The sequence below is a fragment of the Athene noctua genome, chromosome 7, assembly GCF_965140245.1.
Source record: "Athene noctua chromosome 7, bAthNoc1.hap1.1, whole genome shotgun sequence".
Classification (NCBI taxonomy): domain Eukaryota; kingdom Metazoa; phylum Chordata; class Aves; order Strigiformes; family Strigidae; genus Athene; species Athene noctua.
In genome coordinates this window covers 42,118,399-42,130,028 of record NC_134043.1, presented here as the reverse complement: position 1 = coordinate 42,130,028, position 11,630 = coordinate 42,118,399, and positions in this window count along the sequence as shown.

Genomic DNA, 11,630 nt, shown 5'->3' with positions numbered 1-11,630 from the left:
AATAGGAAGTTTAATAACAGGAGGGGTGGGTTATGCTTCTATAGATTAATTAACATCTAACATTCTATTAGAAACTGGAGGCCCATCAGTTGGAAAAGGTGGATAAGATAAAGATTGTTAGTTGATTATGAGGCACAAGAAGATGTGCAACCTTGAAAAAAATAAAAAAATGTTCCTAGGAGCATATTGGCCGAGGTCATTCCAGCAAAGATGGGTACCCTAAGATGGGTTCAGTGCTGGTGAACAAGGGGCTGGTTAATCTTTACATGCTTCAGCACACAAGCCTTGCTTGTCAGAGCAAAAAAAAGTGTGCAAACTATAACTCTTCAGTTCCACATGATAAACAATGTATATGGATTACACGCTTCCGTGACTGTCACTCAATAACATTAGTGACTGTAGGGATGGTTTTTGCATCACTGAAGATAATGCACATTTTATAGCTTGAAGAAGATAGTGTTCTCTAAAGTATAGTTTTCCAACTAAGTGCTTTGATTTATATACCACTAAACAGAGCTGCATTTCATTACTGACTTTAATGGAATCAGGAAGGGACCCAAGAATATCCTTATTGGCATCTAGCGTTTTGTAGATGCCTTTGGAAAATCTGGTATGCAGAACTGACCAGGAATAGCTATCTTCTCTTATGAAGTGACCTGTGAACAGGAGCAACCAAGAAAAAGAGCTCTGAACTATGTCATTGCTGGTTTACTTGAATTAGAAGAAACAGTTAATTTCATCACACGCACTGCGTATTATTCTTTATTCGTCACTTATATTTTCAATAGCACAAGCTGCCAAGTAAAAATACATACGTAAAATAAATATTTGGAGAGTGTCCAGCAACAGTCTATGCCAGTAGATCCTCCTGGATTCTTTTTGAACTCTAAACAAAATGTAATAGATGTTTAGACTTGGTTTAGTTTGAGAAGACTTATTACATGAATATCTTCCATTTGTTTTGCTGGAAGAAATGATGCAATAAAGACATGGGGCCAAAACTCTCATCATTTTTGCATTTCAGCAGGTTGGTAACCAAATTATTTTGTCATCAGTGAAACAAGCATAGGTTTGCGTGCTTTACATCATAACTAGTGTCACTAATGAAATATGAACTAAGAAATAGTTACTGAAATATTAACATCCTGGGCACCTCTGCAGCCCGACAGTCCCACTTGCATTAAAACCCGTCCTCTGTCTCCTGTCACTGCTTTATTAGCTATTATACAATTCTTACACTGACCCTCAACTTCTATGGTATATTAAGGAACTTCCTACATGGTTCCTTATGGTTTCTTGAAGTCTGAATTCACAAGTTAGTTGAAATTTATGTTCTGGATCATCTTCTAGCTCAAAATCATTTTCTGAGACTTTTTAAAAAGTTATTTTTCTGCTTAAAGGGAAAGGTAGCTGAAGTTCTTCTCCTTCCATATCTCCCCAAGTTTGTAAGTCCATGTTTATGCTGAACCCAGGTAGGATTCTGGGAAAGAAGTATTTAAATTGTCATTACTAATAACTGGGCCGATTGGTATTTCTTAGCAAGGAGGAGTGGAGAGATGGATATAAACTTAAATGTCAGTAGATAATTCTACGATGGATAGTGGATGTGAGATGAAGAGGTGAGGTGGTGCTGAGCTAGAGTTTGATGAATGCTGTCAAGGATCTATAACCTGGAATAGTTTTTCCTTTAGATAACACTTATTTTTGGATTCATGATTACTTTTTCCTTGTCCTGCTACTGTGTTTCAAATAGTACAACAGAAAATCTCCAATAAATTGTCACTTTCCTCAAAGAAATCTGGAGGTTTATCAGACAAGATACTAGTGTCAGAGAGCTCTAACTGTTCAGGCAGGGACATCTGAGCTTTGTTTTGGGTGGAGTCACACAAGTTACCACAAGTAATGTTGCAAGAGTAGTATGAGTAACTAGCAACACCGGAGAGCTGCATTCCTTGAGGTGTTGAGGGCAGAAGGATTCTGATATGTGAGAGTTACATCCAGTCTAGGAGATAATTCTTAAAACTGTTGTAACTGATCTCATTTTTACTTTGAAGAGTTAAGCAGGTATATTTGCAGCTGGCTTCGCTTGGTACTTCTGTGCTTACCTCTGCAGAAGGGTAGTGTTAGGATCCTTCGGGGTATAAACCCCTCAGTATTTTTTTAGCTGTATTACACCCAAAGAAGTTCCTCCATATTTAGTTAGAAGTGTCAAAACAAGTTTCCATGTGATACTTTGACCTGGTGTGTCTTATAGCGTTTTCAAATTGTTTGCATGTCTGGAACTGTAGATTAAAAATACCCCAACAAAGCCCCAGACTGTCTTTATTCACTCCTTCGCACTTGCACATTTCAAGTATTTTTTCCAGTCATCTTTGTGATGTTAGCTGTTCTCTATTTCCTTTGGCAATTAGCAATAAACTGAATGTTGTCAGTAGGGATTTCCTTTTGCATGTAGAGGAATGCTTCTCCAAGGTGTTATTGCCATCTCTGTCTTCCTTCCAAACCTCTAAGTATGTTCTCACTATACAGAAGACAGATGGAACAGTAAGTCACTGATTAGTCCTTGCCTTAAAAGTTGTGTTTGAATTTATTGCTCCATCGTGGCTGAGAAGAAAGGATGAAATTTTATTATTATTTTTTTTCTCCACGTAGCAAGCACATGGCAGGCAGAAGCAGCAGCATTAACTTGTCCACGTTGCTCTAGCAATGTACTTCATTCCTCTGCAGGAGCCATCCCCTGTGTGAGATAAAGCCCTTATTTCTGTAGCCATCAATTCTTAACATTTTAGGTATCCAAAGTGAAGGGCAGCTCTACTGATGATTTGCACTCCTCAAACTATGTTAAGAAATTTCTCCCTCAGGAAAGCTACTAAGTTTTGTTTTATAGAGACCAATGCAGGCCAAATTAAAATTATTGCAGGGGTATGAACTGAAGCAGTATTCTAAAGTGAACAGAATACTTGAAAAAAAAATTTCCATCTAATGATATAATTTTATTAAGAATTACATACCTGCATTTTAGAAACCTATTAAACCCATTTTTTGATATTGTTTTGCAAAAGCAAATGATGAGCCACCTTTCTGGTTTATTCTTTTTTTCACTCTGTATTGTCATTCTTTATTTTTTATCACTCAGACATCTTATTTCTCCATCACTTTCCCAGTTGAGTGCTCTTTTTTGGGTGCACTTAATTAGATGACTCCAGACAGCATGAACTGCACTAAGCTTAAGCAACATCAGCAGCTGATGGCATTGTGTTGCCTAACAACTTCAGAACAGTTTCTCTAATTGTGCTGAGTTGCCATAGTAATATCTGCCCACTGGTGGTGGACTTACTTGAGAAATTTAAATAAAAACAACTGTCAGACTAACATCATGACAGACACATTAGCCAGACCAACACCAAGAAACTGGAAATTATTTCTGCCATAAAGCTTAACTTCGTTTCAGATCATCCCTAGTTATACGTCTGTTTTGGGAGGTCCCACATTCTGCTACTTTTTTTGATAAATATAACTATATAAATATGAGATGGGCACAGATGAATCTACAGAATTACTTTTTATCCATGACACCACTGTCTCCTCTTGATTAGAGTCAACTGGATTTGCATCTTAATTTTGTGCTTTGTACTGAGGAATATTCCAATATTGGACACTTAGCATGAGTATCAAATACTTGTCTCATGTGAATGCTACTCCGGGAGTTCCAATTTTAGTATTGTGTTTCTATAACACACTTTCTTATCCCTCTTTTTGGTATGGAACCATGCTTTGTTTTATTTCTTAAACTTGCTGCAAGTATTCTTGAGATAATCTCATTCTCTTTTTTAAGCACTTCAGTTATTTGGAGAAGATAAAGGAGAGAGAGAGAATGTTTGTGGATATGATTTAAAATGATCTTTTTTTAAGTTTTAAAATACCTCTGAGTTCTGAATACTTCTGAGTCTTCCCACTTCTTCAGTTTTTCAGGTGCTTTAATGTGTATGCTAAAGTCATAGGGTTGAGGTTTTTCTGCCCTGGATAGCTAATGTAGCAACATTAGCCCAGTAATAATTATTAGCCCATCTGTTTTGCTTCACTGTCCTATTCAGACAGAAAAAAAACCCAAATCACTGTCTCTGCAAAAGACACTGGAGCCTTTACTTTGGATGCATGTTTCCAGAGTTGTTCCATTTAACTTGATGGATTGAGAGAACCGTTTCCCCTCTGCTATTTGCTCTGTCTGTTTAGGTTTCCTGGATTAAAATTCGATTTAGTCAAATACTTGGATGAAATGATGCTTTAATTTGGTCTCCCTGACAGGGATTTTTTCTCCCCTAAGCAGCCACTGATTGCTTTTCTTAGCATGCTCTGCAACCGTGAAATCAAGTGGTAACTGACCTCAGTTTCTGCCTTGAACCACGGTGTCAAAATCTCCATTTAGAAAGTATCACATTGTCCCATCCCACTCTGCCTTAACTGTCCAAAATTAAATGTGACCAGAGTGGGACCCTGTCTAAACAGACAATGTGTGGAATATTAACTGCTTGCTGATGATGTGTTTGCTTAGCAATTTGCAGGCTATCATTCTGATTAATAAAAGAAAAAAAAAATCACCGTATCTATGGAAACAAAGTGTGGAAAATAGCTTTTACGTCTGAGACATGTTCAAGGAAAATGGTTATGTGGTCTTAAAAATCATAGCAGCTGTCTTCAGAGCAAAACTCAAGGCATTGCTAGTCTAAAAATGAATGTATTAATGTGTAGCATGTAGAACCCTAACATTTTAACTGCATTCCAATCAAAATCTGGTTTAGCAAATTATATTTATGCAAATCATTGCGTTTTGTTTTGTTTTTTTCTTTTTCTTTTTATTTTTTCTTGATGCTTTTGTGAATTGCCATATCCTAATTAAGGAGATGTCCCAATAGAAGATTTAAATCATATTTATTATTAATGAATAACCTCTAGATTCATTCTAAAAGAAATTAAAATTGCTACATGAGGATAATGAGTAGTATTTGCACCAAATTTGCCACTGCTTTGGCTCTCTTGAACATTTTTGTGGAACTGTGTCTTCTTGCCTGGCTTCTTGCTGTAGCATTAAGGAAGCATCTATTTCCCATTTTATTTTTCTGGCTAAAAAGTGTTGGCCAACAAAGAGTTTTAGGAAGGCTCTTGGCATTAAAAATTCTAGATGTGGTTTTCCCTCAGCTTATTGAATCCTAGAAGTTAATGTTTGAAGTCCTCAGAGCATTTGGTGTCATGTGCCGTTGTCACAGAAAGCACAAGAAACTTCTGCATTCTTTCTATGACAAATAAAAATAGGTGACTGACTTTACTCACCTTCTCTGATACTGTTGATGGACATGGAGGGACATAATCTTCCTCAGATAGCATGCTTGCATTCATATTACAAATATGTCTTGCAGAACATGAACTTGATTCCATTTGGGTGAAGATAAATAAGATTAGCTCCAGGAACACACACAGTGCTTTCCAGCCACTAAGTTGGGGTTGATCCAAGGGAGTAGATCAGAACTTCTCTCGAGTATATCCCCCTGACACACATGTAAAGGAGACATCATGCCCTCAGCTCTATAGGTGTACTCCTGTTGCAATCTGTTATCGAGGTAATTAACTGAGCTGTGAGTAAACTGAAGTAAAAACCCAGCTCTCCCAGGACGATAGCTCTGAACAGGGCATTTTTCCTTAGAAAAAAGAAAGGAGCTGAGGGAGCAAGTGGATTCTCTATTTCACTATCTTCACTGTTTTATTAAGCATATTCTTTAACAAATTATTATGAGTGAAGAAAATGTCAGAAAAGAATATTCAGTTTTGTTAGTAATATATTAGTGTAACATATTTTATAATTCAAGTCGTTTATTGTAAGCTGTTTCTAATGTGGTGTTAGGCCAAAGGACTTGCCTGTTGATTTGCTTAAAGGAAAGGCTTACACTGGAAAAATAAAAGCTCATCTAGTGTGTCTTACCTTGGTCAGCATTAAGCAGGACACAGATCTGAAATCCTGTGTCAATTGTAGTTTCCAGAGTTTTTGGGTAAATGCAAAACAATGGAGCTTTACAGACTGTACACTGCGTGGCCCAGCCGTAGCTGGCAGCCTGAGGTGACATGGAATACTAAAAAGGGGAAAAGTTTATTTAGGCTGTGGTGGGAGGGAGCCCAAGGCACAATGGATAATACTTTATCGCAAGAGCAGAAGGGTACAGGGTTTTTTCCAGGGTGTGGTGGTTTTTTTGTGTTTTTTTTTTTTTTTTGGTCTTTTTTGTTTGTTTGTGTTTGTTGTTGGTTTTTTTGTTTTTGTTTTTGTTTTTGTTTTTTTTCTTTTTTTCCCAGTGAAATACTGTTACTCAGGGGCCAATAAAAGCATTTGACTACGATGCAAGTTGAAATGAGGTGCAGGAGCTGTGTGGCAGCAGAGTCCCCCCATGCTCCTTGTGAAACCAGCCTTTGCTGACAGCAGGAGAGTGGCTGCAGGAGCTCTTCTGCTACTATTTCCCATTCAGATTGATTGCAAAGTTCGATTTTCGTTTAAAACTCATACTTCTTGCCTGTACTCTGTATTCTAGGGGAAAAGAAACTTGTAGAAGTAAAATACTACTAGTGAGACTCCACCTCGGGAGCTTTTGCTTGGGTCCATCTTGTAACCAGAATTGAAATGTTTATTTAGAGGTTTGGGGTCCTTAGTTTGACCTGGCCTAAATCTGCTTGTAATAGCAGTGGATCAGTTAGTGAGGAACAAAAAGTAGATAGAAAAAAGGAAGAAAAAGAAAAAGTGATGTAACACAGAAAACTAAAATAAATGAACAGGCAGGCAACAATAAATATTTAAGATATGCCTGAAGATATATCTAAGATGCATAATATATTCAAGATATAATGCAATATAATTGAAACAATAATTGCCAAAACATACATGCCTGAGCCTTCGAATGTTTTAATACTTCTTAAAGGCCCATGTAAGGCATAAAACTTCAGATATTTTAAAACTGCTTTTATTGCATTGAAGGACTATGAATGTTTATTGGCTTGAAAAGAAACTGAGCTCAGTGAGGAATCCAAGTGTATTGCAATAGTTCTAGCTGAATTTACACCTTTTCACTGTGTATCAAAAGAATTGTTTACATGGATTAAAATATTTTAGCAGTTAGGTATTATTCTAGAATTTATGGCCAGCTGAGTTTGGAAAACATTCATGTAGAGGCAGCACAAAGTAATATAACATCATCTGCAAAAGTATTTATGAAGGGCTACACTGTGTTTTATCTAGCCACAAGCAGTGAAGTGCTCCATAGTGGATGGTACAGCAGAGTTTTTCTGTGAGAAAGATTTTTTGGTTTTGTTTTGTTTCCATATGCTTCCAGATACGATAAGAGTTTACAGGAGTGTTTCCAGATCATCCTTGTGAGCTATACTGTGTGTGTAGTTTAGAAAGTCAAATGTCTGCAAATGTGCCTGGATCTTCCAGACAACATTGGATTGGTTTTGCAGTGGGATTCTCTTGGAGAGGCACAGATTGAATTCCAGTGGGGAAGACAGGAACATGGAAAAACTCGGTGAACAATCCTGACATAGTCTTTAGATTTCTAGCACTGAGAATTAAAAAACAAAAAATAAAAACCAAAACAACACAACTCCTCCCAAAAAGCTCGCCCTTCCCAAGAAATCCCCAACCCCCCAAAAGCAGAACAACAACAAACCCTCCAGGTGTAATACATACCACATATCTGCAAAAATGCCTTTTTTTGTTTTGGCATCCTGATTTTCCCTCCCCTCTTTAAGAAACACGTCAAGGAATGGATGAAAATGATCAATATTACAGCAGCAAACCTATGACGGGGAACACATGCTTTTCTTTTACTTACTAAAGGGGAGTCTGAGGCGTGAGGTGACTAAGCGAGTTAGGCAAGGTCATACAGGTAACCTGTGACAAAAATAGACCCCCTCTCTCCAGATTCTTAGACTGGTGCACTTACAGCAACACTTTTATTCAGTGTGCCCATTATTAAACCAATTTCACTGAGAAGATGGCATCACCGGTAACATGTAAAAATTACAATGATGAAATTTTTGAGGAGACTCTTAAAAAGGTTCCTGCTAAATTAATGGTGTTTCTGTTACAAAGTTTGGCCAGAGTCCAGAATATTACTTAGGTTCTAGGAAGAGTTACAACCTCAGTATATAAATGAAAACAACTGCAAATAAGATAGTACTTTATATTAAATCTAGCAGATATGACCAATTTACTGCAGCATAATTTGTGTAAATTACCCCATTCCTTTCAAAAATTGAATCACAGCAATTCCAAGTTTCCAGTTCAGGTCTCTTTATCAGTGAGTATAAAGGAAGTTTTATAAAAAAATAGTCAGAACATATTCACATATTCTTAGGATATCACATCTACTAAGCAAATTATTTCAAAATCTCCTCAGTCTGTGTTTGTCTCTGTATCTATATTAGAATAGTTTAGAATTGTGCATTTAGTGTGATACTGGTAAATGATACTGAATCTTCATCTGCAAAAGCCATACTTCAAGAAAGGCACTTTTTTTTTTTTTTTAAAAAAAAGCAGTTTGTTCTTAGCTCTTATTCATAATGTAGATGCAAGCAGAAAGGAAACTCCCCTTCATTTGACCTTGAGTATATTTCCTTTTGTATTCACATAATCAAGAATAAACCATATTCTGTGACATGTTTTATTTAAATGTAATAATGTGTTAAGTTAATAAATCTGAGCTGTGATTTGGAAAGGAGAACACTGTAACTCCTTCAAGAAGCATCTTTTTATTGATGGAAGATAGATCCAGGAATGCAAATATATAAGAATAAAGAGTTGTTAAACTTGGAATTATATGTGAATGGTTAGTGTCTGTGGAGACACAAACAGTGCAGTTACAAAGTCACAGTTTATTTACAAAATCATTTGACCTTAATATTACAAAAAAATTATTAAAACCAGGTATAATCTTCCATGTTCTCTCAAGTATGAGTGGATGCGGAAAGTATCCCATGTATTTCTTTTAAATTTTCCTCACAGACTTAACATCCTCACAGGTATCTTCACGCCCATGTTTCTGTGTATCAGAATGAATTTTCTGTGGAGTGGATTGAGTGGGTATATTATAGAATAAACCAACTGAAATTAATAAATACTATCATTCTATGCTATGCCTCACAATAAAAAAATGCACCCAAAAAGAATGGACATAAGCAGAACATGCCTTTGTGTGCAATATAACAAAAGCATGAAAATGAAATTTTTGCTGATTACAAGTAGGCTGTGTCGGGATGACCTGACTGAGTGCAGGCAATTTGCAACAGTGGCTTTTGGTTTGTATTTATGGAAGGCTACATCTTGCACCAATTCAAATAAATAGGTGATCATACAAAAAACAACGCATATCAAATATCGAAACGTTAGTGCCCTGTTATATGAACATCCTTTAAAATGCAACATTAGCCATTTCAGTCTTTATTTTTCATACAGGGAATTTTCTGCAGTAGCTGAGAGAGAATGTAGAATATACTAATGACTTTAATCTGGGACATATTTTATTTGTGCTACCTTGCTTAAGTCAAGTTTTGCTGTGTACAGCTGTTTATGACTAGAATTTATTGTCCTTTGTCAGATTTCTTTTCTTGCGTAGTATTAAAATGTTGTCAAAGTACTTTTGCGAGTAGAAAAAAAAAAAAGTCTAATGGTTGGAGGAGATTCATTTTAGCTTTGTCTTGCAGTTTTAGTGTTATGTCAGGGATGGGGTTAGTGCCGGTTCAAGTCACGTTTCTGTGTACTATGTAGAAAGAAAATAGCACATGGTTGATTTCCCTTCCCTGTCTGCTGTTTCTCACAAAATTGTTTCATCGCTTAGTAGATGCATCAGTTTGATCACTTTTCAACTGTCAAATGCCTGTTTCATTAAACTTCAACCGTATATTTGTTTTAACTAATCAGAAATACATTACAACTTTAGAGTGCTCATACAGATGATTACACATATAGATTTAGTTGCAACTGCTGTAAGGTCTTAAGATTTTGGTCTGCACATTCATTGAACTTCCATCTTGCATTTAAAGGAAAAAGAAACCTCTTTTAGTTTTCACCACTGGAACTTCTTTTAAAAGCTACTAATTTTAAGGCAAAATGAACAGTGCTTCAACATGTTGATTATTAAATAGTCTGCTCTGTAATAAAGTATGAGCAAATGTTATCTCCATCTGTGGTCTTCACTGAAGACTAAATAAGGGAGAACTTACATCTAAGAACATTTTGAAAATGATGCATTTGCTGTTGAAAAGGCTAAGTTTATGGAACTTTTGTATTTCAGTATTAGTACTTGGAAAACTTGAAGACCATTCATGTAAATGAGACTGCAGATAAGGAAGATGGAAAGACTGACAACTCAGCAGTTAAAGCAAACTTAGATATCAGTGTCCAATTGCTATGCTAGAATGCATTTCAATTAATATCTTTGAATCCTAAAGGTCTTCTTTAGGATAAAGGTAGGCTCAATATATGCCGTGCTTTACTGTAATTTAGTTTTGAGGATTCTTCTCATGTTTCTGTTCCTTCTCAGTTTTAACCTTTGTATGACAACAACAGGATAACCTATTTTTTTTTTTATATATAGAATAACATAAAAGCAGATGTATAGGGCCCAATTTTAATGTTTTTGAGAAGTATAAAACATCTTAAATGATACCTAAAACCAGTGGGATTTAATCAGTAATTCTCATGATCAAAGGCTTAGCTAAGGACCCAGATTGCTATGGCTTAAATTAAAATAAAAATTTAAAATATTTATTTTTAAAAGTAAGAATTTTAAAAAGCAGAACATAGGTACTACATATTCTGTATCACAAAATTTAATAGAATTTTTTGTTTGTTTTATACTAACTGAAGTACTAACTGAAGAGACTTGGAGGTCAACGTCAGGTTGACTCCCATCTACAATGTCTGTCACAGAGAACCCAGCCTGAAGGAAATGCTCTATATAATTATGCACCCATGCTAGTATTTCTGTGAAATCCTTGCAACTGTCCTTGAGTGCTTGATGATCAAGCAGAAATAAGTTCATAAAGTGGCACATGAAGGGGCTGACATGTCCCATTGAAAATGCAGCTCCTTCAGATTTAAAGGACAAATCCCAAACCCAATCAACTAACTCTAAAGAATTTCTACTTTGTAATTTTGCAACATATTAATTAGATGATTAGTAATAATGCTAGTAATATTGTTACAATGATATTACAATGAACAATCACTAAAATCCTGCTGGGATGATTAGTTCTTTTTCTTATTTCCTTTTCTTGTTTCTGTAGTGGCCAGCAGCTGCACCCCCTGACAAGTGGCTCTGATTGCATTGTGCGCTGAGCATAAAGATACTTCACAGCTTCAGAAAAACTAACAGAAGTACTGGGTGCCTTCAGCATGTAGCATCACGGCGATGTGTACAAGCCCACTTACCTGTCAGTGTGCACCATCCGTGCAGAAGTAGCTGATGGCTATCGGTACCCAGAGCAGCCTGCTCATGGCTTGCTTAACAACTACCCTGAAATGGCCACTGCGGGCAAACTGCCTTGCTGAGTGAACAGGTCTGAAATTCAGACCATAAGCAGACACTTGTCTG